Source organism: Notothenia rossii (genome assembly GCF_949606895.1).
Source record: "Notothenia rossii genome assembly, chromosome: 8".
NCBI classification, from domain to species: Eukaryota; Metazoa; Chordata; class Actinopteri; order Perciformes; family Nototheniidae; genus Notothenia; species Notothenia rossii.
In genome coordinates, this window is record NC_136906.1 from 73003370 (window position 1) to 73029719 (window position 26350).

At 39.4% G+C, this 26350-nt stretch overlaps 1 protein-coding gene across 1 annotated transcript in view; it reads left to right on the top strand.

Annotated features, from left to right (window-relative positions):
• Positions 1 to 26350, top strand: part of dlgap2b (discs, large homolog-associated protein 2b) — an 88153-nt gene that overhangs the window by 17037 nt on the left and 44766 nt on the right. The window lies entirely within an intron of this gene.

A 26350-nucleotide genomic window follows, 5' to 3' on the forward strand; every position in this document is an offset into this window, starting at 1 on the left:
ACTTCACTGATAAGGAATCTCTCTATTCCAGGTTACTGTCCTGTATGCACAGCCGGAAGAGAACAGTATAAACAGCGTTTTCAACTTCTTTTGTAGTTGATTTCAAACAAAAACTGACTTTCTACCCTCAACAATTCTTTCAACGTTCAATTACTTTGGCAAATGCCTAAGTACTCTCTAATCAGGAGGCTTTGCCCACTTGGAAACAGCAATCTAAGAGGTTTTTTACTTACTCCATCCAGCAGGCTGCTGGCATACAGCCTCCTCAGCCTGGGCTAAACAGCAAACCCTTGGCATGAGCATCAGCACAACTTGAGCGTGGAAGTGGATTATCAATAATGTTGGATATTCCACTCAAAAATGGATCCATCAAGACTCTTATGGATTAACTTGAGTTTGCTTTTGAGTTCATTTAGCAGTTTGGTTAATGTTTTAACTGTGGTTATTAAGATGGTAATCCTTTTTAAGAGAAAACAATTTGAATAAAAGCATCACTGCTGGGACTGCTTTCAGGGGTATGTTTTGCTGCTTTGATGAGATTTGATATAATGGGCTTTAGAGCATTGTGGCAAAGTAAATACTTAATTTCTTTATATTTGCTGAAATACCTTAACTAAGAGTACAGCGTTTTTCAATTAAAATGTGTGCATTACCGGCACACGAAGAAAATCAAACCGTTTAGTTTGAGGCCTTTTAGCCTTGGAGTATTTTAATTGCATGGTGTTACATTGATCTGTCCCTACAGAAACAGTGGCCTTTAGTCTAAAGTGTCATGGCACACAGTGACAACACAGTCTGACTCCCTGCAGGTGGAGACGGTTTAATTCTAAAGTAATTATGGGAAATAGGGCCTGTCTTGGTTTGCTCAGTGTTGACCTACCTCTTTCTGTGGCTGGGATCGTGATCTAGAAAAGCCCATATCTACTGACCAGATTTTACAAATACAAGTTCAGGGGGTCCGCGGGGTCTTAAAAAGTATTAAAAGTTGATAAATCAATTTAGCGAAAATGAAGGCTATTAAAAAGGCATTTTCCAAGGTATTACATTTTGTAGCTTTTTTTCAATAAGTATATAAATTGTCCAAAGAGGTTGTATTCTACAGTCTGCCTGAATGTAATCATTGCGTAGGTGTGTAGTGTGATTCTGTGTAGTTTATTTATGGCATCCCGTTGGATTTGACGTCATCTGAACAGGACATCGCACGCTCACTGCTTGATAGAGCGCGAAGGTCCGTTTATGCTGGTTGCTAAACAACATCGTTATGGGGAAATACAAGTCTGCGTCCAAATGGTTGGAAGATAAGGAGGAAGGACAATCAATACTGTCTATAGTAAATGTGAGGTCAAGTGTGTCGCCTAAGGTAACCGGTTAAAACTCGAAATGGCGATGAGATCTTAAAATATATGGAAAGGGTCTTAAAAAAGGTCTTAAAAGGTTTTACATCTGACTTCAGGACTCCTGCATATACCCTGAAGTTAGAAAGACAGGAGAAGCTGTCACCACATGAGTTAAAGAGAGTGTTAAAAGTGGGGTTATATGAGGTAGGACCATAGTCCGTGTATAACCTACAGTAGATGGCAGTTGGCTCACCCCAGTTTGGAGAAATAGACAGTAGAAGCACTGGACTAAAGGAACGTACTGCTGCATGTGTGGGCAGCACCGAAGCTATAAAAAAACCATCAGTTTAAGTTTAGGCTATATCAAGATTTTTTTGTTGTTGCCTAAAATAGGTTTTGCTGATACCCCCATTGAAAGCAGTGCATTGCTTTGCTTCCATGCTGGTACTCCTGTCTGTCTCTCCGAACTGGGGGCACTACCTTTAACTAGTGCAGGTAATACAATGGCTATAGATAAGTACCTCATACAATTCAATTAAAACTATCTAAACTCTCCCTTTAAATGTTTTATGCAGCTGACCGGAACCAGTAAACTCAAATAAAAGTAGCATTGCTGCTTGAATATTGACACCATTTCTTTAAGGTAAGAGAGCGACCACCAGAGGGCACTTTCCTTGTTAAATCTAAGAACAAATATCCTATATTCCACATATATATATGTGAAACAGTGTTTAAATATTACAAGTATTTGCCTCTCTACAGGGCATTTTAGACAGGCCACTTTAGAGACTGGGAATGTGTGTGTGTGTGTGTGTGTGTGTGTGTGTGTGTGTGTGTGTGTGTGTGTGTGTGTGTGTGTGTGTGTGTGTGTGTGTGTGTGTGTGTGTGTGTGTGTGTGTGTGTGTGTGTGTGTGTGTGTGTGTGTGTGTGTGTGTGTGTGTGTGTGGCATGCAGTATGCTGAGAGGAGGGAGAAACATTCACCTCCTTTTCAAGCCCTTATGCCATCGGAGCCCATTAAAACCAAAAAGCACAGCTCTCTGCTCTCTTAAATCAGCACACTACACATGTTTTGGAGCAGAATACAAATATTCTACATTCCCATTCAGGATTCGTCAGCCAGACAGTTTGAAAGGTGTATGACCCTCTAATACTAGCTATGCTTTTGTCACTCTCTTAGCTAGAAATCATATTTTCAAAACGATCCAATTCTACTGACAGTTGTGTCATGTACAAACTCACCATGCAGTCTTTTTTTGGGAGTTAACCCTGATCTGACAATTCAGATTGATATTATATTATAATAATATTGGGAGGGATGAAACCCTCTTTATTGGTCACACATGCAGAGCACACAGCACACACAGTGACATGTGTTCTCTGCTTTTAACCCATCCTAGTACCAGGAGTCTACTACTAGGGGCAGTGGGCAGCTATTGCACAGCGTCCGGGGAGCAATGGGAGTGAGGGGGGAAGGGGGTTGTCCGGTGCCTTGATCAAGGGCACGAGGTGAACTGGGACCTCTCCAAGTTGAAGTCCACACTCCATTTTTAGGTCCATTTTTTAAGCACTTTGAATTGTCGCGTACAGAAAAGTGCTATATAAATAAACTTGCCTTGCCTAGGTCTGGTCGGGGACTTGAACCGGCGACCCTACGGCTCACAGTCCAATCCCCTACTGACTGAGCCACTGTCGGTGCCGTGCTTGTACTGACTCACCTTACCTATCTGATAATTACATTGGGATCAATCATAGTAAAAACAAACAGTGGTGGCATATAGCTAAGGAACATTGAGGTACTTTACTTGAGTAGCTTTTTTTAATAATTATACTTTATAATTTTTACTTCACTATATTTCTTTGAAAACTATATATACTTTGAAGAATCAGGTCCAGATTAATAATACTTGTACTGTTGCAGTTTAAGATGATCTTTGACTGATCCTTTGGTGAAGAAAAAGCTGCAACATTAAGGGGGTGAACAGATATGCATGCTTTTCAGTGTCTAATCCATTTCCTTTTCCAGTCCTTTTATTTAAATAAATGAACAAGTGAAGTTCAATTTACTGAGTGCATTAGCTTGCTGGTATCATGAGCCATCTATGTTGGGATTTATTTTATACTTATGCTAATGTTGAAGTAACATACAGGTGGTGCAAGACGCCCCTGGAGATTGTAAGTGCGGTTTTATTCAGACGTACGGTTTATTATTATATTATATTAGAAATGCCTAATGAAATGATTTGACAACAATATAAGGACTTCAGTTGTGCATCTTATAAACAGATGTTTTTATTTTGCATATATAATGTAGTAATGCATTAAAGTGGGTTTTAAGTGGTCTATATTAACTAGAAGATGTTCTGTGCTTCAAAAGAGCTACGACAAACAGCATTATAATAATTTAAATGGCCATACCTCCGTAATTCACTTTAATCTTATACAATACCTACTGAGTGCTTTCTGGTAATGAATTGTTCCCCTGGAAACACAATGAAGGTACATTATGTGCACATATACTGTATCCAAACCCCATACTGTCTATTATAGTATGTATTTGTTAAGGATGGTTAAAGTGGACCTATCATGTTATTTGAATAATATAGTGTAGGACCATACCTATATAAGGCATATTTATACTTTTTATTTTTCAAAATACCAAACAGATCATGCATTTTAGCCATTCCTCATTTCTCTCAATTTAACACGGTCTTTTCATGGGCTGATTCTGTGAGAACAGCACCATCTACAGGCCTGGCATATGTACTACAGCGTCTCCAGCGCTTTGGAACGGCAATGTCCGTGGCTGTCTCCTCCTGATTGGTGGAGTTGGCCCAATAGCCGTAGCGCCGCTTCTGTGACGTCATAGAAGTGTTCAAATCTGGATCAGTCTGCATCAGATCCGTTGCAGCCCCTTTTTTTAGAGATTTGGGTATGGAGGAAAATAGAGAGGGTTGTGTTTTCTGACACTTGGTGAGTTCCCTGGAACACCGGGGACACATATTCATGTATAAAAGACGTACCAAAGTGCGTTTTGCATGATAGGTCCCCTTTAAGCATGTGATCGTAATCAAATCGTATCTAGTTCATATGAGCTCTGTGGAATTACCCTGTGTGCTTTTACTGAAAGTCACATTACCAAATAGTTTGCGTCCATTACTTTTAAATAAAGCATTTAGATGATTCATTTAATGCCCTGGAGGGTTCTGATTTGATTTTAGATCTCTCTTTTTTCCCTCTGGAGCTGCTATTCATTCATCCCTGCACAAAACCCTTCACATCAGCAAAGCCACCGCCCAAGGCGCTCTGAACCCATGACAAAGAATTGCTATTATGACTGTAGAGTGTCATAATAAGAAATATTGCTGTGTGAAATACTCGGTTTGTGTAATCTCTCTCAGCAGCTTCTTTATTAAAATATTCTGTCACTGCGGTGGGCTCTTGTTGCCTTAAGAAGAAACAGCTTCTGTTGAGTGTCAGACTGCATTGAAAAATCTGACTCAAGTGCAAGAGGCATACTTGTGTGCAGCAAAACACAGCTGACGGAAACACATCGGCAGGACCTCGTAATGGTCATCAACCAATAAGGTAAAAGAAAGCAATAGAGATGAAGCCACTTCAAATGCTACGCTAAATATAAAAGTGAAAATAATGCCCAAAACCTGTGCCGATAAAGAATAGTATATTAGACATATTAGACATATTTAACTCAAATTATTAATACAAAAAACCCACAAGCAAGGAGTTTGAATGCTCAACGCCCTGAAAGACAAAACATTTCTCTCTTTTTCATTAAGGGTTCGTCCCTGGGAATCTGTAGGTAGACACAGTGTGTACTGAGATGTAGCCAGCAGCAGTGCCAGGCTGAAAATAACACAGGTCACAGTCTGTCAGTCACCTGGCTGCATAGTGTAGTCTGTGCACTGAAAAGGTTTCTCTGGTTAGTTAAGAAAAGATAGTTGTTTCGTCACACTTAAGCACGAGACAAAACGTTTGTATCCTATCACTTGTTTACACTCTATAAGGTAACGCTTCCTACGCTTGGAAAATCCTGCCAGGTAACAAATCCAGGAAGCAATTACATGTGAAACAAACAAGTGCTATGTATTATCTACTGCTGGATTGATTTCACAGGGTGAAGGACATTCATGTGAACAGCAGGTCTGTTGTGAACATGTGGAAACAACACTTCCAAAACAGGCTGTACGGTCAAATGTAAAAGCTAAAAATCTCCACACCTGGCCAAGAAACCATTAAGTCATTGGTATTTATTATAATCCTATCAAGCCCCCCATACATATTTGGGTAATTTAATGCCATATAGGACAGCAGAAATCTTCCTTATTTGCCTTTTCAAAAGAGGAATTCGGTCAAATACAAGAGCTGTGAACTGTACGGTTACATCACATGACCTCAGACACATGATTAAATTAACTGATATAGCAATAAAGGTGAATGACTTCCTGCAGCTCAGGATAACGTCGTTTTTTCTATTAATTATCAGTGTTAAAGGTGGGGTAGGTCATTTTGGAGAAACTGGCTCGAGTGCGCTAGAATTTGAAAATACACAGCCGGAACAAATCTGCCACTTCCTTACAGAGCCCCTCCTCCAACACACATGAACGCGCACATGACCAATGAGGGCACGAGATAAGTTTGTGCACAGATGGAAGGCTGACAGGCAGGTAGGCCATCCAGTTATTTTAGCTGGGCCGGCTCAGATGATTGGTCGTGCTTTTTATAGTACCACGGCTTCCACAGATTACATTTTTTATGGATTTTTTTGTCAAAGCACTTCAGATATTCATTGCTATCGGGATGTTAAGAGCATTCCATGGAATATAACAAAAAAGTGTATCTCGAGCCGGTTTCTCAAACTTACCTACCCCACCTTTAATGGTTTCAGTGGTGCACTAACTGAAAAGCTCCACATGTGTGCACACAGAGACACACTGATGAGCACTGATAGGCTACATTATGTAGACATCTGGTTACACTGAGAGGCCAAGGGTGGCTAAAAAAAACATCTTGTGCACATGATAAGACACTTGTTTCTGGAAACGGATTAGCAAGTGAGTAAACAGAGCTAATAGTCATTTGGTTCCATGACAAACTGTATTAGTTATTAGCCTGTTTGATGCATTCAATGTATTATTCATACAGTGTGGTTAGCGGCTGCAAGTAAGAGGAGGAGAGAGCATGGCATCCTGTTTGTTTCACACAATTTGCAACAGAAACAGTTCCCTAAACGCATTATGTGGCTTATTCATGTATGCTTTATTACATATCATTGGATGCTTTTGCATTTATGTTTAACCATAAGATTGCTTATAAATGTGGAGGTTAAACAGAGCAGTATTTGCATAACTACGTTTTTAATTTGGGCTTAATGGCAAAATGGTATAAGAGTAGGCTCACAGTCTCAGAGTTTGAAAACCAGAGAGCTTGACAGGATGTTAATCTGCGTCACTCTCCACAATAACTCTCTTGGTACTGAGATATCTGCCCTTAAAACGTACTCCCTGGCTCATACGGTGTTTGAAACAGAAACCCACTCCACTCAGATTGGCCAGTATTGTTGTGGTCACTCCATGTTCCCTGTGAAGGCCATTCTCCATTGAAGCAGTGCAGTTTCTGTCACTACTCTGCAGAAGCATTTGAAGTGTAATAGACAATCCCCTTCTTGATATTGTATGAAATGCTTCAGAGGGCCACACACACACACACACACACACACACACACACACACACACACACACACACACACACACACACACACACACACACACACACACACACACACACACACACACACACACACACACACACACACACACACACACACACACACACACACACACACACACACACACACACACACACACACACACACACACACTCCCCGTGCCACCCCCCTCTGTTCTCCAGCCTTCCCTCTCTACATGTGAAGCACCCTTTGCTCCCGCTCACTAAGCTCAGCTAAGTGTTGCTTTGAGATTTATACATGGGAGGCCCATTCTGCCAGATGATGTAATAGCTTTGCTGTTGCCTAGATACAGGGAGACAGTAGAGCAAACCCCTTATACAGGTCTTGCTATGTCTTTCACTAAGACCCTCAGAGCGGTTAGAGTCAATCAGAGTTTGGGGCTAGGGGCGGTTCACTTTAAGAGCCAGCATGTCCATACAAATTAAAGTGACATAACCTTTTTAAAAATAATATTCTCTTTAGTTGTCTTTCTCAAACAAATTCCAATAACAGCTTCAAAACATCATAGACATTCAACGTAAAAAAAAAAGAAAAGATTTTCTCATTATATTGTCTTCTTGAACACACCCCAGGGTGTTGTTCTCTAAACTTGTTATGCCTCATCTTTGTAGATAACATTAGTGCTTTGAGGATGCAAAATCTCCATTAGCAACAAACCCACTCACTCTTCACACACCTCCTCCTCTCTCCGTCAGCCCTACACTCGCACCGACGTCCCATAGATAGAAGGGGAACTCCTTCCTGCTGAGATGCAGGTCACTGTGTTTGTCTCAGTGTACGTATGTGTGCGCTATAGAGGAGCCTCTGCTTCTGTAAAAGTGTTGCATTAAGTGCATCTCCTGTCTGTTTTTAGCCTAAACACTGAATCCACCAGTTGCTATAGCAATAAAATCTCCAACTATGAAACTTTGTATGCTTTCACACATGAAAAGGGTCTGGTAGACCTGTTCATTAGCATTAAGAAGGAGTCTTGAAATAGGAGATGGATGACCCCAAAAAGGGCCACATGTCCATGATGGTCAGGCATAAGCATAGTTAAAAAAAGAAAAGAAAAGACACTTGAAGACTCCACTTTGGACCTAAGGAATTAGATTAGATTAGAATCTGTAATGACCACACAGCCAGGCTGGTGGAATTTGTGTTTAGTGTAGAGTATTACAGCTTGTTCCATACAATTCAACAGACAATAAACAGACAATAAATAATATTGTGACAGACCTTTTTTTTCTTTTAAAGACCAGACTTATCTAAATCAAATATGGGACAGAAACATGTACAGAGCCATGGTCAGCTGGAATTCTTTACCGGTCCATATACTTCAGGAACATTCTCAAGCACATTTAAAAAGGTTGCTAAAAAATGACCTGAGTATCATAAAGTTAAATTGAACTGTGCCTGTGGGTGTGTATGTATTATTATGTACACTTATTTGTATTTTTTTGTTCGGCCTTACGATGGCTAAAATCTCTAAACATATTTCATATAGCAGTGTAAATCGCATGAAATTATGAGCTGTTTTGTTTTAGTATTGTTCTATGTATGTTTTGTGTGTGTGAGGACACCAGGAAGAATAGCAAATGCTCATGCTACTGCTAATGGGGATCCTAATAAAGAATAACAATACAAATTAATTAAATCATTGTCAAATGAATCAATAATGTAAACTAATAGTTTGTAGCTACCTAAGTTAGGGCTGTTCAGTTCAACAGGCCTTGTTTAACAACAAGTGGCTCAACTTTAACTTGTCATTCTCTGTTTTGTAAAAGGCCTCGACCTTTGAAGTGCATCCTCACACCAACACTTGATCATAGAAATAGATCACAGAAATATTTCTATGAGAACGCTTAAACAAGCAAATAGCCGACTGCCCGCAAGCCTTTTCTGACAAAGGACAGCCATCTTCCCTGCTGGATGAGTAATGATAGGCCATCATCTCACCACCATCTGCTGCCATGGTGCCAGTGCTCTGCTAGACTGGCTGTGACCTTGGGGGGGCGGGCCGAGGGGCCTGTCTGCATGACATGGACTCTTGCTGCTAGCTGTCCATTAGCTCTGGTGATACACTGTGTGATGAGTCAGTGATGCCTTGCCTATGCTGCCTCCACTGTAGATGTGGCAGCTACATTGGCTTTCATCATTCATTTTTGTTCCTAAAAAAGGCATTCCATGTGGTGTCTGCCTCAAAAGGCTGTGTGCGGCACAGAGAACACGAGATGGAGCAGATTAGCTATGATGTTGAAAAGGAATGGCTGATGATTTAGTCCTCAGAGTCCCCAGTAGACTTAATAAAATGAAGCCATTTTCAATGTGGAAGCAGTTAAGTCTGACATTTTTGTCACCATCATGTTAGGGTGAAGCTTTGCTCGTTTCCAAACTAAAAGTAGAGCCCGTCACGCTTTAATTTTTCATTTTCCTCTCACACCAAAGCCAAAACACTTTCATTGCAAACTGCCACCGTAGTTGAACAAGTTACACTGCAGATGGATAGTGTGAGGGGCTCATAGTTTCATTTTTAAATAATGGCACTGACATCCTACTGTCTGAATGGCTCTTAAAAAGCCACGAAACATTGCACTGATTCACGTTACACAAGGATTTCATTGACACACTGGAGGTGTAAATTAAGTCTTCAAAGGTATACAAAGATGGACAGTTTAAAGGGAAATAAACTTTCTTAGATACTACAATTAGACCAGTGGGTATTGCAACAATACTCCTCCTGGAGTAGTCTCTGTAAGGCTCCCCCTTCAACCCTCACACTTTCTCCCCTAAGCTCTACACAAACAAGAAAGGGAAATCTCATATGCACAATAGATGCGAGTAGGGTAGCTAATTACAGCAAAGATCGGACAGAAATAATCACTGAAAAGGCAATATATCACCAGGAATAATAAAGCTGCGGTGACAGTCGCTTCTGCTTGAATTATTAGCCCTTGGAGCTCTGTTTCGCTGTGGTCACTTAGTCATGGTTGAACAGTGAAAAGGCCACTGTAGACAAGGGAATTATGGGTAAAGGGCTCAGATTTCTTTTTTAGCTTCCCGCTCAAATGGTGTCATGAGACTGCTAAATGTCACCGTAAAAGAATATATCTTCCCTCTGGTCACTACTGTTTGTGTGGTTGTGTATTTTTGCATTTAAGAGTGAGCCTACATGCCTATGGCTGTAGTCTGTAAATAATGGTACAACTATGAGAGTGAGGCTGTGTTTGTAATTTGATTTATTTACTGCCTGGGGTAAAGGTTTCACAATACACCATGCCCGAAGGCACATTTGATACCGTAGAGCGGAGACTTTCAGTTTCTTTTGGGCAGCCAGTCACACACAGTTATGTGTTGATACTCCAAGCCCACACAAACACTTACATGACCTCCGTTTGCACTTCACCTCCTCTTCCTTTCTCCTCCTCACTGTCTAATATAGCAGAAACACCTTTTAAACAATTGCTGTCACCTTAGCAAACAGCTGCAGTACATCCACAGTGTTTTGATAGCGCTGTGTGTAATCCTAGCATCCATTGCTGCTGTCTGTCTGTCTGTGAGTTTCCACTGTGCATGTTTTCCCTCTTCTCTGGGGAGAGAAGTGCTGCTCAGCTGACAGCCGAGGTCATCACACTTGTTTTTATCTGTGCTGGTGATGTGACATATTTTCAAACATCCATAAGACGAGGCCTGGAAGAGTCATCGAGAGCAAAAAGACACTCTCTTTATGTCCCGGCAATTAAATCCCAAACTTTAAATCTTAAGGAGATGCTATTTGATGTTTGGAAATGTAATGTAATGCTAAGTTATTCTAACACATCCTAATACCAGGATGGGGAGCATTCAGGAAATAGGGATGTCCAAAGTACGGTGTTACCAATAAATGAAGATACGATGTGCAGTACGGTGAGGTGTGTTTGTTATATATGTCTGTGTCACCCTTTATGGCGCATTGAGCATGTTGCTATGGCTCATTAATGTGCGAGACGGCTCAGTGAACAGCACATCAGCGTGTGTATTAATTATCCAGAGGAACAGGATAATCTGTCAAGATGACTGATACAGACATGTGTGTCCTCTGGCTGGATATATTTAGCATTTGAAGGCTGTAACGTTTACACTTTTCTTTCATAAATGCATTTATCTCTTTCACTCTCCTCTTAATTTATGGATGCTTTGCTCTCCTCTCGGGATAAGTGCAAAGTTGTAAGTGAGCTCTACCTTGCAAACCGTCGCCCACCGACATATCTGGTGTTGCCTGGCAACCACTTAGCATTTTTGTGAAGGATACCCTTATACCCGTATTTTAAAAAAAGGGTCCAATGAAGGCTAAGTTCCTTGTACTCATTCTGTGGGTGTTTGAATATTGAATACATTTCTCATCAAACAGTCAACATCACTGCGCCAAGGTTTTTCCAAGAAAGCTGCAAACGTTTCTTCTGATTGGCTGAGAGGAAGAAGCAGAAGCACAGCAAGACATTACACACAGCTAAGAGTTATAGGAAAACTTCTCGTGTGAGATCGATAGGCTGCAATGCCTTGAGGGGGTGTTTGAGAATGGTTTGTATAGTTAAATGGAATCAAATGGATGCTGTGTAACAGAAAGGTCAGTTTCTGTCTTGGCTTGCTCATTGTTTTTTATAAAGAGCCTGCTGGAATGGCTGCAAGTTAAAACACAGGCTTCAGGTTTGATGTCTCAAGTATCCACAAAGCATAGACAATTTTCTCTCTATAATAATAATTGCATTCAGACATTGTTGTGACTAAAAACATTACGTGATTACTCCTTAGAATCACATTTTAAACTCAGTAAGAGTGTACTTTAGCGTGTAATCTGACTGATTCCATACTTTTCAGGCTGATAATGAAATAAATAATTGAGTAAAAATATGTATTGCAGATATGATTCCACTTTACAAAAACTTTAAAATAGCATCAAAATGTTTCAATCTTTTATTAGCTGATAGATTGCTGGGCAGTCCACCCTTTAAAGATATTTCATTGCTTCATAATATACAGATGGTGCCTTATATATTTAATGACACAAGTGATACTGTAATATGTTAAGCAATTCCTAAATCCTCATTACTTTTAAATCTAGTAGAATACTAATTCCTATTTGTTCATTTAACCTTTCATTACGAACTCATCACAGCACTTTTTCCGTACAGCTAAATCATTGTGAGAATGTAGCGACAACACCAACAGCATTATCAACACTGTGGATAACATATGGCGGCCATATTGATAACTTCATTATATTGTCAGGAGGAACATTTGCAAGAAGTCACCATCACAGCCAAATGACATGGTAATGGATTCAGAACAGCAGCTGATGGGCCTGTAACTGTAATTATCTCCACATCTTGCTTTTACTTTCATTAGCAGCCTGTCTTCATAGCGCGCCGACTGCGAGACGGCCAAATTAGAACTAATTAATAAGACCATGGAACTGTCCCAATTGACTAGGAGAAACATGTCCAGCTTATTGAGCACAACAATAGTGAAACAGTAGAAACAAATGGTGCAACTGTTTTGTGTGGTTCTGAAGAAATGGTGTAGCAAAAAAACATGAGAATGTGTGTGTTGCCAGATCAATTGAAAGACCAGAGAACATACAATATACTGTAGGCTAATGTTGCTTGTTTAATTGAATTGTGGCTTTGTTTTGTGAATATGAAGACATTAAAGCGAGTCGTTATATTGCTCTTGAAACATTGTGCGCAACATCCCACTCAGTACGCAGCCTAATTGAAAAAGCATGAAAGGAGACACACTTGGACTAAATACAACCTGGTACATTCTTGCAGTTTGTGAAAGAGTTTTTCTTTTGCCCAGCTACTCATTAGATGTCTTTACCTGTAAAACTCCCCGTTTCCAGGGGCATTGTGTCACGATCTGTCTGTGTTGGGTTTTGTCCTGTTTAGATCTGTCCTTGGTTTCCTGTCCGTGTGTGTTCCCTCCTACCTGTTCCCTCCTACCTGTTTACTTGATTGTGTTCTTCTTCTTCTTCTTCTTTCGTGTTTATTGGCGGTTAGCAAACCAACTTGTACGTGCATTACCGCCACCAACTGGACTGGAGTGTGGACAAGAGACTAAGCAGAAAACAATCAACAAAACAAACAAAACAAAGAACCAAAACTAGATTATTTTAAATGTATCAATTTCTCTTAGAAACGTAATAATCTCACAATATATATTGCCTGATGTTTTCCCTAACAGTCCTGATAGCGACAAGTCATGGAATTTTGCTTTCTTCAGTGTCTGGAAAAACACATTTCTCCGAGTACTATATTTCCTGCAAAGCATTGATTGTGTTCACCTGGTGCCCCTGTGTTTTCTCCTTCTTATTCTTCTTCTTCTTCTCTTGCTTTTGGCGGATTGTAAACAACTTAAAAGGTGCATACCACCACCTACTGTACATGAGTATGCATCATCACATCATTCCAACTCATTAACCTATGTTCTAATCAAAATTAAATTAAAATCAATCAATAAAACCATTAAATAAATCAAACAAAACAAAAAACAGAACAAATCTATGTTCTTTCCTGACCTAATGTTAAATTCTTTTTCCTACCCCAGTTTCACTCAAGAATTTAAACAGTGCCTTTCTGGTAGCTTTTACTCCCTCTCCTTTTGTTCCCGAAACACCAACCACACTCCACTCCCTCTCTGCCTCGAAGACTTTAGCCTTTAATTGTTCTCTTTCGGCTTTATAGATGTCACAATGTAACAATATATGTTCGACATCTTCTTTTACTCCACAGTTCCCACACTTGTTACTGTCACTTTTCCCCATGATATACAGCGTACTGTTCAAAGCCGTGTGATTTATTCGGAGTCTAGCCATCATGATTTCCTCCCTTCTGTTTCTTTCTTTATGAATATTAATTGTAATTGTATTTTGTACTTTGTGATAGTCCTTGCCTTTCTGGTCTTTCTCCCACCTTTTCTGCCAGATCTCCATCCCTTTCTTCTTAATGACTGCTTTTCCTTCTCCTTTACCAAGTTGAACTGGTAATGTTATTTGCTTTTGTAGTGCAGTCTTTGCTAATCTATCAGCACACTCGTTCCCTTTCACCCCCTCATGTGCAGGCGCCCAGCAGAACTGCAGATCTATGCCGCTTCTGTGCAGTCTTAACAGGCTATGATTCAGTTCTATGAAGTGTTTTCTCCTCCCTCCTCACCTGTCTCTTGTTTTGTTGATTAGTGTTGTGTGTATTTAAGTTCTGTTTTTGCTGTCTGTCTTTGTTGGTTCCTCGTTTGTCTGAGACTGTGTTCTCAGGGTAGTGTTCTGTTTTTTGTCACCTACAACCTTGAAATAAAGGTATTTTTCTCTGTTCAATCTGCATTTGGGTCCTGCCTGTTTCACTAACCCTAACACATTGTTTATCTAAGGATGTAATTATGGAGCAAAAGTAGGAATTGTTTATTGACTGGAACAAAAAGACCCAGGTATTCCACTGCAGAGTAATCATTACTCTTAAATCTTAATCTGTACATTATTATTTGTTTAAAGACGATAACAGATAAATAACCAAGCACATTTGTTTGTTGTTTTCTAGACTCTCTGGTTGTTCATTAGGCTATTTTAAAATCTGTTTTGTTACTTGTCATGATGATTTGCATACTGCAGGTACTGTAGTCCATCAAACATTTTCAGCCATTTTGTTTCATTTTTCTGAGTTCCTTATTTTTCCCTTTGAGCAGAAGTGTGATCTTTTTCAGAATGTGAGTTTGGGAATGAATGAGTAAAGGGACAAGTGGGGAGGACACATGAGAAATCACTTACAGATACTTGTCGGTAAAGGAGAGAGAGAGAGAGAGAGAGAGAGAGAGAGAGAGAGAGAGAGAGAGAGAGAGAGAGAGAGAGAGAGAGAGAGAGAGAGAGAGAGAGAGAGAGAGAGAGAGAGAGAGAGAGAGAGAGAGAGAGAGAGAGAGAGAGAGAATTAAATGAAGGCTGCGCTTCCCTATTATTTATTCACATGGTGTAAAGCATCCTTGAGTAATTCTGATAAATCACTTCCCCTGCGGTAAAATCAATATGTCTAGCACACACAACACTTCAGCCAAAAACAAACCCAGATAATGCCTCAGACATGGAAGCTGTGTTTTCCCTCTCGAACCCGATATGCTTCAATTAAGCATCAGAGGTTACAGGTTGTTTGTTCGTATCTGTAATTAATGAAGTTATAACCTCATGCTTTGGTATCAATTAATCTATAAAGAGAACATGATTTATTTAACTGACTTAGGTCACAATGTGAGACTGTAGGGACCAGGTACCACCAGGGGAATTAAAACAATTTCCTGTTGTAATTGAACAAGAATAGGCCATGCCAGCTGAAAGCAGTTTAAAGCTGCGCTTCTCAAGATTTCAGAGTCAAAAGACATTGTATAAATCCTGCAGCGTAAATCAAAAGTGGAACAGAAGAGACAAACTGAAGAATGAGCAGTGAGACTTGGCAGTGATCAGCTGCTACTCTATTATTTCTTTGGCAGACTTTTGTTAATTATCCTCAGGAACCTGCACAAGGTTTCTGAACCAGCATGCACAGGTTTTCTCAGTTTGCAGTGCGTGCAGATGTAGCAAAACAAAAGGTTTTTGGCCATAGCGCTGAATATTGTCTGTGGCAATGAAGGAAATGAAGGATGCCAATTCTACATTTAAGGGCAAGAGGTTTTTTTTAGAGGTTTGACAATATTGGGTGGTGGGAACAGTGAACAATGATATTAAATCATTATTAAACATCTCTCCAATACAAAACTGTCAGGACACTTGAGGAATGAGTCTAAAGGTGCTGACTTGACATGCAAAATGTCAGTTGCCACACCGGGGCCGTTTCTCAATGTCGAGGAGGCTTGCTTGGTAGCACATGTATTCTAGGCATTTAAACAGTGATTCGGCGCCACTCGATGACGTAGTATGCTTGAAATAGTGGCTCTGGAGCAGCTTTACTCGACATTGAGAAACGGCCCCTATAGTGTACTGTAGGGGTGTAACGGTTCAAAGAAGTCACGGTTCAGTTCGTACCTCGGTTTGGGGGTCACGCTTCGGTACGGGTTCGATACAACAAGAAAAAGCAATTATATATTTCATTAGCATACCGCACCGCTATCGAACAACGCCGAAACACCGTGCTCGTCCGATCCACCACTCGCACACTTCATCGTTATTGTAGTCCACAGGGAACCCGAAATGTTCCCACACAGCTGATTTAAAAGAAGTAGGTGGGTTCTAGCTCCTGTGTGTTATCTAAAATTGCCATACTAACTTTTCTTTTTCTTGTATTTTGTTCGTTTTGTTGTTGTGTTTCTTCTTGTTCTTTATTTGTTGTTTAAGGGCGGCTGGCAAACAGCTTTTGGGCGCAATACCGCCCCCTGGATTATAAATAGTGTAAAATACCGCCCTAAATGACAGACTTTTTTCCCACTCGTAAAAAAAGGCGTATTCGTCGCGTGACTGCATATGCCGAACCGTGACCGTACGGGACGAATACGGATGCCGTTACACCCCTAGTGTACTGTGATTTGTAATACAAATTACACACATTTTTGCATTTAAATGTTAATACACAAAGCCCTTACCCACTGTAACTTTATTCTTTAGGATAGTTGTAAGAAGTTTTTATCTTTGCTGCCAAGTGGGAGCAATATTAGAGAAATAAATTAGTTATGCAAATTAATAACAAAAGGAAGTTACAGTCTTGTATTACATGCCACATGCAGCAGTCGGCCAATAAAATATGATTTTCCTCAAGGATCCAGAGGATTCCCCAACATCTCAGCATCACACTATGAGATAGCTTCAGCATCACATTGTCAACACTCATAATGCAACATGCAACATTCAAAACCCCCTTGCGTCTCAGCTTTGGGATATTAAAACACACACAAAAGAAACTCTGATCAAACAAAGAGTGAAACCCCCTCTCAGAGCTTTCCTTTGCATTCATCCCATCTGTGGTATTCCTACCACTTTAGTTTCTGATTCGACTGGAAAATCTTTCATGACCAAACTACTAAATAATCTACAATCTTTGAAAGCTTACTGGAAAGAGAATTTAAAGGGGAAACAATCTATAATAAATGTGGTGCTTTCTCCATGTGTTTTCCTTTTTACCATTTTGGCCCCAATTGGAGAAAAAAAAAAAACACAAATTGAATTTAAAAAAGGAAAGGGAAGTCACATATTGGTCGACTCTTGGATTTCATAAGATTTCTCCACTCAGTTGAGCAAAAATATCTTATACCCTTATGATTAATTAGAGGTAACTGAACTTCATCGGCAGAGAACCTCACGGCTTCCTTTCTGTCGAGTTCCTGGAATAATGGAGTGAAAACCAGCCCTATTAAAAAAAAGAAAATTCCTTCACATTTTTGGCAAATATCAGCACCCTGGAGTCCTGCAGTAGCTTATTCAGAGTAATAATGTTGAAATAAGTCTCTTGTTACTCTGAGTAACTAAGGCACTGGACCAATTTATACATGAAGTCTTATTTCAGTTCATCTGTGACTAAAAAGTTTAACGATTATTTGCAGTTTAAATCACCTGTACATCTAATAAATAAATCATACTCTTAGTATTAGCGTCAATTATTTGCATTGGGCATTCGGTTTCTTTCTACTAGTGATCATTTGTATGTATGTTATATAAAATAAAGGTAGTTGCTTGTGACCTGTCCAGGGCATTTGTACATTTGAGCCTTTTTCCATAAGCTGATCCATCATCCATCAAATGTTATAATTATTTCCTTATTGATTAACCTGAAACTCATTTTCCAGAGTTTATGTTGGTGTATTGATACTACTTTATTTATTTATTTTCTGTCAAACAACTTATTGATTAACCATTTCAATTTTTGTTTGTCTACTCTAAACACAAAGTTAAGGGGATAATTCATCAGCTGCTATGCGAAAGCTATTTTGAAATGAAAAAGGCTTCAGGCTTCATTTACGATTTTTTCTTACCTTTTGTGTAAAGAAAGACATCTGCATTGAAATCTGTATGAAATGTGCTTTGTAGTTACAGTATGGTCCATTTAACATAGTCTTTGATATGCAGGAGGTAGACGTTAACATGTACCGTGTAATTGTCCAATGCAGTAAGCCTCACAAGGGACCTGTCAGAGTGGAGAACAGCTGTTTGCTCCTTCAAGTGGAATGGAGACCGCTGAGTATTTAAAGACGCCGCGCTGACACTCATACAGGTGTTGCTTTGGTCAAATTATATAAAGTCCAGAGGGGGAAATCAAGCATTCAGATTTTTTCTCTTACTACTGTCAGTTGATTTGAGTAAAAACACTGACATAACCAAAGCGATTGGCCCTAGGGTTTGCAACTTGTAGTCATAATTAAAGTCCTTCCCAACCCTCATTAACCCTCATTAATTACTAAATGGGCTGTAATTAATCTGCAGAAACAGGCATACAGATTGTTTCCGTTAACTCTGTTTAACAACTTTTAATTACTGACTAATATAATACATTTCTGAATTAAAGTTCCTTTTTGAATAGAAATAGTATATAAAATAGTTTGAAAAATGGAATAGGGAGAAAAAGATATGAGCATGACATTTGTCTCGGCTCAGCTGAAAGGGAAAGAAGAACATTATGTTAAAATAGTGTTTGATTGACAGGTGAGGCCACATGCAAAATCACTCAGCATCACTGATGGATACGGGCAGTTACCTCTTTGAAGTGTGCTCTGGACTGTAACCTGTATTTGCATTTAGATCCCAGGTAAATTCAATCAATCAATGAGCTCTGCCTCAAAAAAGAGAATGCATATTTATACCTCAGCCTGACTTAAGACGACACTGCAAATCAATAAATGGGATTCTCTCCTGGCAGCCTGTGCATAATGACACTAAGGACGGCAGAAACTGACAGCAGCAGAGATATTAGGATGGCTGGGATTAACGGTATGCTTAAATGTTCCCTTAAAGTCAGTAAGGAAGTGTACTGTTAACAAAATAACATATACACAGACAATGTAGTAGTTTGACTGAGCTCATATTTTAACCCCACAGTAAATATGAAACAATGAATTAACACATAAAAGAACGAAAATGTGTTTAATTGAAGGATAAAGAAGTATTTTCGAACGATATTATCACATTTATTATCTTTCGAAAGCTAGATTATATTTATTGTGACACAAGTCTGGGTCAACAATACATGAACTCCTCAATTTTTTATATTCCAACTTTTTTTCTACCTCACATATTAGCAATCCAAATATGCAAAAATAAAAACTATGATAACGTCTGATATAGATTCTTTACACATGAACATTTCCCTGCTTTCATCAGTGGGCATGATACCTGACAAACTCTTCTTCATCAAATCTTTGTATGACTTCATTTATCATGTTAACACATTTTTCTTCTTCTGTTTGGCTCCACAAAGCAGCCTTCAATCGCCTGTGTCACAAGACAGGTGGTTGCCACAGCAACATGCCTTTATCCTACCATCTCTTGAGCGTTAGACAAATGGTGAGACCCGGTTTCAGAGGATCACCCTACTGCGATATCAGTGACCTGACTGTAATTAAGCATTGCTAGTGTCAGGGCACCTATTATACACCTTTGGAAGTTATGGCAATGCAGTAAGTGTAAATGCTAATCCTACTCTCCTGTAATTATGTAAAATGTATTTTCTCATAGGAATTAATTTGACATTTCACTACCTTTTATAGTGTTTATTGGGGCGATCCTGCTGTTTGGATATTTTGCCAGGTATCATCCTCTTCATATAGCTTATTATTATTACATGATCTTATTGCAGTTTCCTTTGCTTCTGCTTGAGCAACATTCAGGATATTTCAATCTGTTCAAGAACAGCCATCAGGAAGAGGGCGATTTTTTATATGTGTAATTGACATCACATTTGGTTAGTTAATTAAAGCTCAACGATTTGGCCGTTTGACAATCTGGTGCAGGGTGTACAGGTATTTTTGGGATAAGTTAAGTTACCCTACACCCTTTCTTCCCCCCCCCCTCAGTCTCTCTGTCTCTGCTGCAGTAAGCTCCAGACAGATGGAGCGGTACATGACAAAACAGCCTAATTAAGAGCATGATGCACCTTTGAATTCCCACATGTTGAAAGCCTCTCCAGAACCGTGACAGAACAAACATTTTTCAATTTGCATCATCCATCTTTGTCTTCTAAGTGCTTGGCTTTTACTCCTGCCTGGAAAGCCTTGCAAAAGAGTATGTAACAAAAAGGCCATTAAAATGTTTCTATGGCACATCACATGCAGTCAACACAGAATGACAACATGCAACGCCTAAGGAGCAACACAACTTTTCATTTACATGTTGAAGAACATTTAGCCATGGATCAAAAGATGGCAAATTGTTGGTCATGAATACTAAGAATACTTTAGTTTTTTTTGCTTTAGGATGAAGATATACGCAGCTTCAGATAAAAGAAATGCAACTTCTAGTACAGCAGTTAAAGAATGTTTCTTCTAAAGAATAGCTGCTCACCTTGAGACGTGATACTATACATCCTTGTCTTTGCTACTGAAATCAGTTATAGGCATATAGTTGATATGATTGATTGATTGATAAGTCGATCAAAACAAAATTAATATCCAATAATCTCAATGTGTTTTTCCCCTCTGGATCTTTAATAGACAGATGCACTTAATATTTTATTTATTTTAAGGATCATGTTTTGGTTTTGTTCAGAAAACTTGGAAGCAAATTCTTGAAATTGCTTGATGTGACACACGTCCCATCTGGAGCTGTTCTTCTGGGGCTATTTTACATCACTTTACTAAGCAGTTAGCTTAATTTTTAATGTTACGTGGAAAATGTGTGCGAATGCTGTAAACTGTGTTCATTTGTTGCTGAATTTAGCTGAAAATGCAGAAAAAGCTGAATGTTTTATTCGTTGAATTGTCTCTGTAGCTGCTTTTGGCTACAAAAACCAAGTAAGTGTGTTGCTGAACTTAGCGGAGAAATGCAGAAAAGTGAAATTATTTGAATCAAAATTGTTACAGCTCAAATGCATTGCAGTGACTTTGTTGAAAACTTGAGAGTGAAATGCAGGGTGTCCGCGGGGTCTTAAAAAGTATTAAAAGTTGATAAATCAATTTAGCGAAAATTAAGGCTATTAAAAAGTATTAAACGGCATTTTCCAAGGTATTACATTTTGTAGCTTGTTTTCAATAAGTATATAAATAGTCCAAAGAGGTTGTATTCTACAGTCTGCCTGAATGTAATCACTGCGTAGGTGTGTAGTGTGATTCTGTGTAGTTTATTTATGGCATCCCGTTGGATTTGACGTCATCTGAACAGGACATCGCACGCTCACTGCTTGATAGTGCGCGAAGGTCAGTTTACGCCGGTTGTTAAACAACATCGTTATGGGGAAATGCAAGTCTGCGTCCAAATGGTTGGAAGATAAGGAGGAAGGACAATCAATACTGTATATAGTCAATGTGAGGTAAAGTGTGTTGCCAATGTAACCGGTTAAAACTCAAAGTGGCGATGAGGTCATACAATGTATGGAAAGGGTCTTAAAAAAGGTCTTGAAGGTATTCAATTTGACTTCAGGATTCCTGCATATACCCTGGAAATGTTAAACTGGAAGAGTAGGAAAAATAGTGAAGAAGCTTAATATTTAAAAGAAAAGTAAAAAAAAAAACTAAATGTATATCCTCAAGGTCCTGAAATAGCTGAATAAGTTAATAGTTGAATGGTTTCTGTAGCTAAAAGTAGGCTGAAGGATTTAGATATTCAATGTAAGTAGTACTGAATGAATGTGTATTAAGAAGAGAAAATAAAGTAAAAACGCTTTGAAAAGCAGCAGATTATTTTAAGTGCAAACGTTTGAACTAAAACCAAACGTCACCAATAATGTTTAACATATCTGGAACATTTTGAAGTCAGTATGAAGTCTCCATCAGAGAGAAAAGGATAGGCTGAGACAGTTTGTTATACTCCAGTCTGTGTGTTTGTGTTTGAGGTGACGACGTTATCAAACATCTGTGTACGTGAGCCCAGAGATCGAAGGTTACCATGGTGACGACGTTATCAAACACCTTTGTACGTGAGCCCAGAGATCAAAGGTTTCCATGGAGATGTGCTGTGAAAGGAGAGCCTTTCCATTGTTCTGAATGAGAAATAAACCTCTTACATTTCTAACTTTTGTTGAAAACCGTAGCACCTATCGGTAACATTTCAATGCGTGGAGCTTGTCGGGACCCTGACAAGCGTCTGAGTCTGCTTTTTGTGTACTTTCGGGTCAATAATGTGGCATTTTTGGCAGATTTACTAAAGGCTGCTGCTCTGAAGAAAGATCAGGCTGAATTTACAATGGGCCTTAGCCAATTTAACCAATACATTTAAAAAAGGATTTATATTGTATGTTCTGTTCTTTCAGTTTTTTAATACAAACCAGATTATCAGGTTTAAAAGAGCGGGTAGCAATCAGCATGCATGAGATGATTTATATGTCTGCCTTAAAAATGTTGAAATATACTCAAAGTAGTGGAATTCAGCTTATTATTTTTATTTGCACAAATAAATAAATTAAAGTATTCAAACAGATTGTGATTGTGAAATATAGAAATACAGAAAATATATCTAACAACTCTAAGCAAAAGTCACTGCAGCAAAACCAATATAATCCGTGCTGTATCTGCAGTATAGTTTAATTTAATGTTCTGGCCCCAGCTAGAATCCGAACCATGCTGATTGTGTAGACCATGAGACGGCAGAAGCCATGGGGGTATGTACCAATAACACGAGACAAATAATTGCTAACAAAGCACTTATATACTAATAAAGGACTGGCTTATCTAAAGCCAGTTGAGTAGCACTTGAAATGTTTGGCTCTATGAAACCTGATGTCCTTATATGATTCTGTTTTCTTCAAGTTTGTATCTTCTTGGTCGAATGCACTTATTGTAAGTCGCTTTGGATAAAAGTGTCAGCTAAATGCAATGTAATGTAATGAGACAGAGCTCTGTGCCGTGAGGGGAAAATGAAGGGGCTTTCTGTTTAGGGTCTGGATCCCTATTTGAAAGCTTCGGATGGTCTATCTGGGGGGTTTCACATATCTATATTATGTTTTAGGATTGTGCTTGTATTCTTTTACATTTATTTTTAATGCAGGAGGAAACCAGTGTACCTGGAGAAAACCCAACTTCAGCAGAGGAAAAAAAAAGTTTCTCTGGCTTATTTTACAATCCATTAGATTAAATTAGATATTTCTTTTCAATTACTTTCTAGCTGTTTTGGTTTCAATATGACTGATTTTGATCGAGCAAGTAAAAAAGGGGGATTATTTCTTAAAACGTCTGAAAGAGGAAACTACTCTCCTTCTCATTCGCTGAAAAACATTTAGCCTCTTTGGTAATCCCGTGCACGTTTTGTCGACATCGCCCTGATCAGTAGGTGTGATGGCGGCTGCAGCACCATCGTTGGAATTAGGTGTGGACTTGTTGTGTGTCAATATTGGACTTCTCTAGATTTGAATTGTTAGCAATGGAAGTCATGGGTTGATCTTTCTGTGAGATTTCCATGTCTTTCTCTCCACCACTCGAGTCAGTTTCGTGATTGTTGACAGGAACATCAGATGCATCAGAATGGTCCAGTCTGCAGATGGTCATCCACCTAACAGCATCTGTAACATAAGAGCTGCAGTCCAGGTCCTCTTCCAGGTGACCCATTGTTACAAAGCTGTGAGTAAGGGCTTGCTCGGGTGTTATTCGCGAGTTAGCATCCAGGTCAAGTAACCGTTTAAGCAGTTGTACAAAGACCATCCTGTATTTCAACTCAACTCTGCCCTTTTCCTCTGCGTAATCCTCAATTGCTTCATCCAAACTGGTCTAAAACACACTCTGAAATGTCGGGCTCGACACCGGTCCCTTCCTTGTACTCCTCTAGCGTTTTAAATCTCCACTCTGGACTATTTTTCCATTCCCTAATGAAGTACCGTAGTTGGAGGTGAACTTCCCAGCATTTAGCAAGTGGTCTCCTGGTTGACCAATCATATGGCAAATTACTTTCATAATACAGTATTTTGAGCTGTCAGGGGAGAGGCAGGCAGCAAAATTCATCTCTGCAATAATACATCCCAGTGACCACATGTCTATGGCCTCAGAAATGGGGAGGCCCAAGTTCACCTCTGGAGCTCTGTATGGTAGAAGTTGCTTTTTTTGTTCCAATTTCTACTTCAGATGTTGGGATGGCCTCACCAAAGTCGATCAATTTAATCCTAAAGGGCTGATTCTGGTGGTTCACAAGCATGATGTTGTCATGCTTAAGGTCTGAATGAATGACACCAATGCTCTTCAGGGCTTTGAATGCTACAAGTAGCTGCTGTGTGATTGGATGGATTTCGTTAAGCCTATATGCTTTCTGTCTGTTTATCATAAAGTCAAAAAGGCTCTGATCCAACATCTCAAATGCGAGGCAAGAAACGTCTTGGAAAAATAAATTGTCAATAAACCTTATCAGGTTGTTCTTCTCTGGGTCAAGTTTCCTGATGATTTCTAGCATTCTCACTTCTTCAACTTAATCTTCACTGTCTTTGTGAATCTTAATGGCTATAATCTCTGAGGTTTTTAGGTTGACACATTTTGCAACCTTGCCAAATCCTCCTTCTCCAATAAAGTCCAATACTCTGTACTCTGCAGACATGCTGGAGATGATATCTTATTTCTCTACCTGAAATGTTTCAGCATTTTTTGCAACATCCGATGAATCTGAATGGTCCAGGGTGCAGATGCTTGACAAGCTACCTGCTTCTTTTACAAAAGATCTGCAGCCCAGGCCCTCGGACTTTCCTAGATTTGAATTGTCAGCAATGGAAGTCATGGGTTGCTCTTTCTGTGAGCTTTTCCTACAAGATGTGATAGGAGGATCTTGACAGAAACCATCTGGCCGTGCGTCTGCATTACTGGCGTTAAAACGTCTGCAAAAGGAAACCACTCTCTTTCTCATTAGCTGAAAAACATTTAGCCTCTTTGGTAATCCTGTGCACGTTTTGTCGACATTGCCAAATCCTCCTTCTCCAATAAAGTCCAATACTAGGGAGTTAGCGGTCTGGCTTGAGATTATGTATTTTTTCTCAACCTGAAAAGTTTGAGACATGTTTCCTGTAAAAGGTTCTTAAATGCTCTCTAAATTGAGTCAAAATTGATGGCCGTCCCCCATGGTTGTTGCTGTGAGCGGCATTGAGTTGTGCAGTGACGAGTCCTAAAACCAGGAAGTGAGTTAGCATTTTACCACTACAGGTTCCCTCGTCTCAGAGTCAATGGGATTTCTCCATAGGATTTGGGAAAATAGCTCAAAATAAGGTCTGTGGTTGACACAAATTGAAGAGACGGATCACGTTTTGTTCGACGACATTAAATACATCAGCAGTGACCCCACTGGTGATTTTTGAAGAGTTTACGTGTCTGAAAAACGATGGTTGTTAACAAGTGGCTGAATAGGAGTGCAGAAGTTGTCGAGGCCGTTGTACGTCATTACGCCTAACCTGTACACACTCCCACTAAGTTTGTTTGCCCTGTTCTGCTTGAAAGCAAGTACCTGCGCTCTTACAAACTGTTAAAACAAACGCTTCAACTTGTACAATTTTGAATCTGTATTTTTGAATATCGATTTTAAGTTGGCGTGACGTTGAAGTCGTGCAACCCTGCTGTACTCGGCTGTAGTTCGTTTATAGCATAACATTAGCCTTCTGCTTCTGGCGATTAGATTTATGATTAGAAAATTATAAAAGTAGGGTAGACATGTGGATATTATCTGGCTGAGCAAAACGTGCATTTATCAAACAGGTTCGTTTTCCACAGATCTTATTTCGAGCTATTTTCCAAAATCCTATGGAGAAATCCCATTGGCTCTGAGACGAGGGAACCGGTAGTGGTAAAATGCTAATTCACTTCCGAGTTTTAGGACTCGTCACTTCACCACTACAGGGGAGAAAATCAGCGACGTAAAAGGTGATGTAATGACGCAGTCGGGCTCTGGGCGGTGGAAACACAACTGGGGCTATAAAGAAGAACCAGTTTGGAACCGGAAAAGCAGAAGCACGGAGCTAGAACTGGAACTGGTTTGGTGGAAAAGGGGCATATATTTATTACCTATTTTAAACACATTTAAATTAATGTTTTGGAATGAATTAGTGGTTAGGGTTGGACTTTATGGCATTTGAGGTTTTTATTAGCTTGTAATATTTCTGTATAATACATTAAACATTTTTAATACTTTGTATTAAGTATCTGGGCCTCTATTCTCAAGCT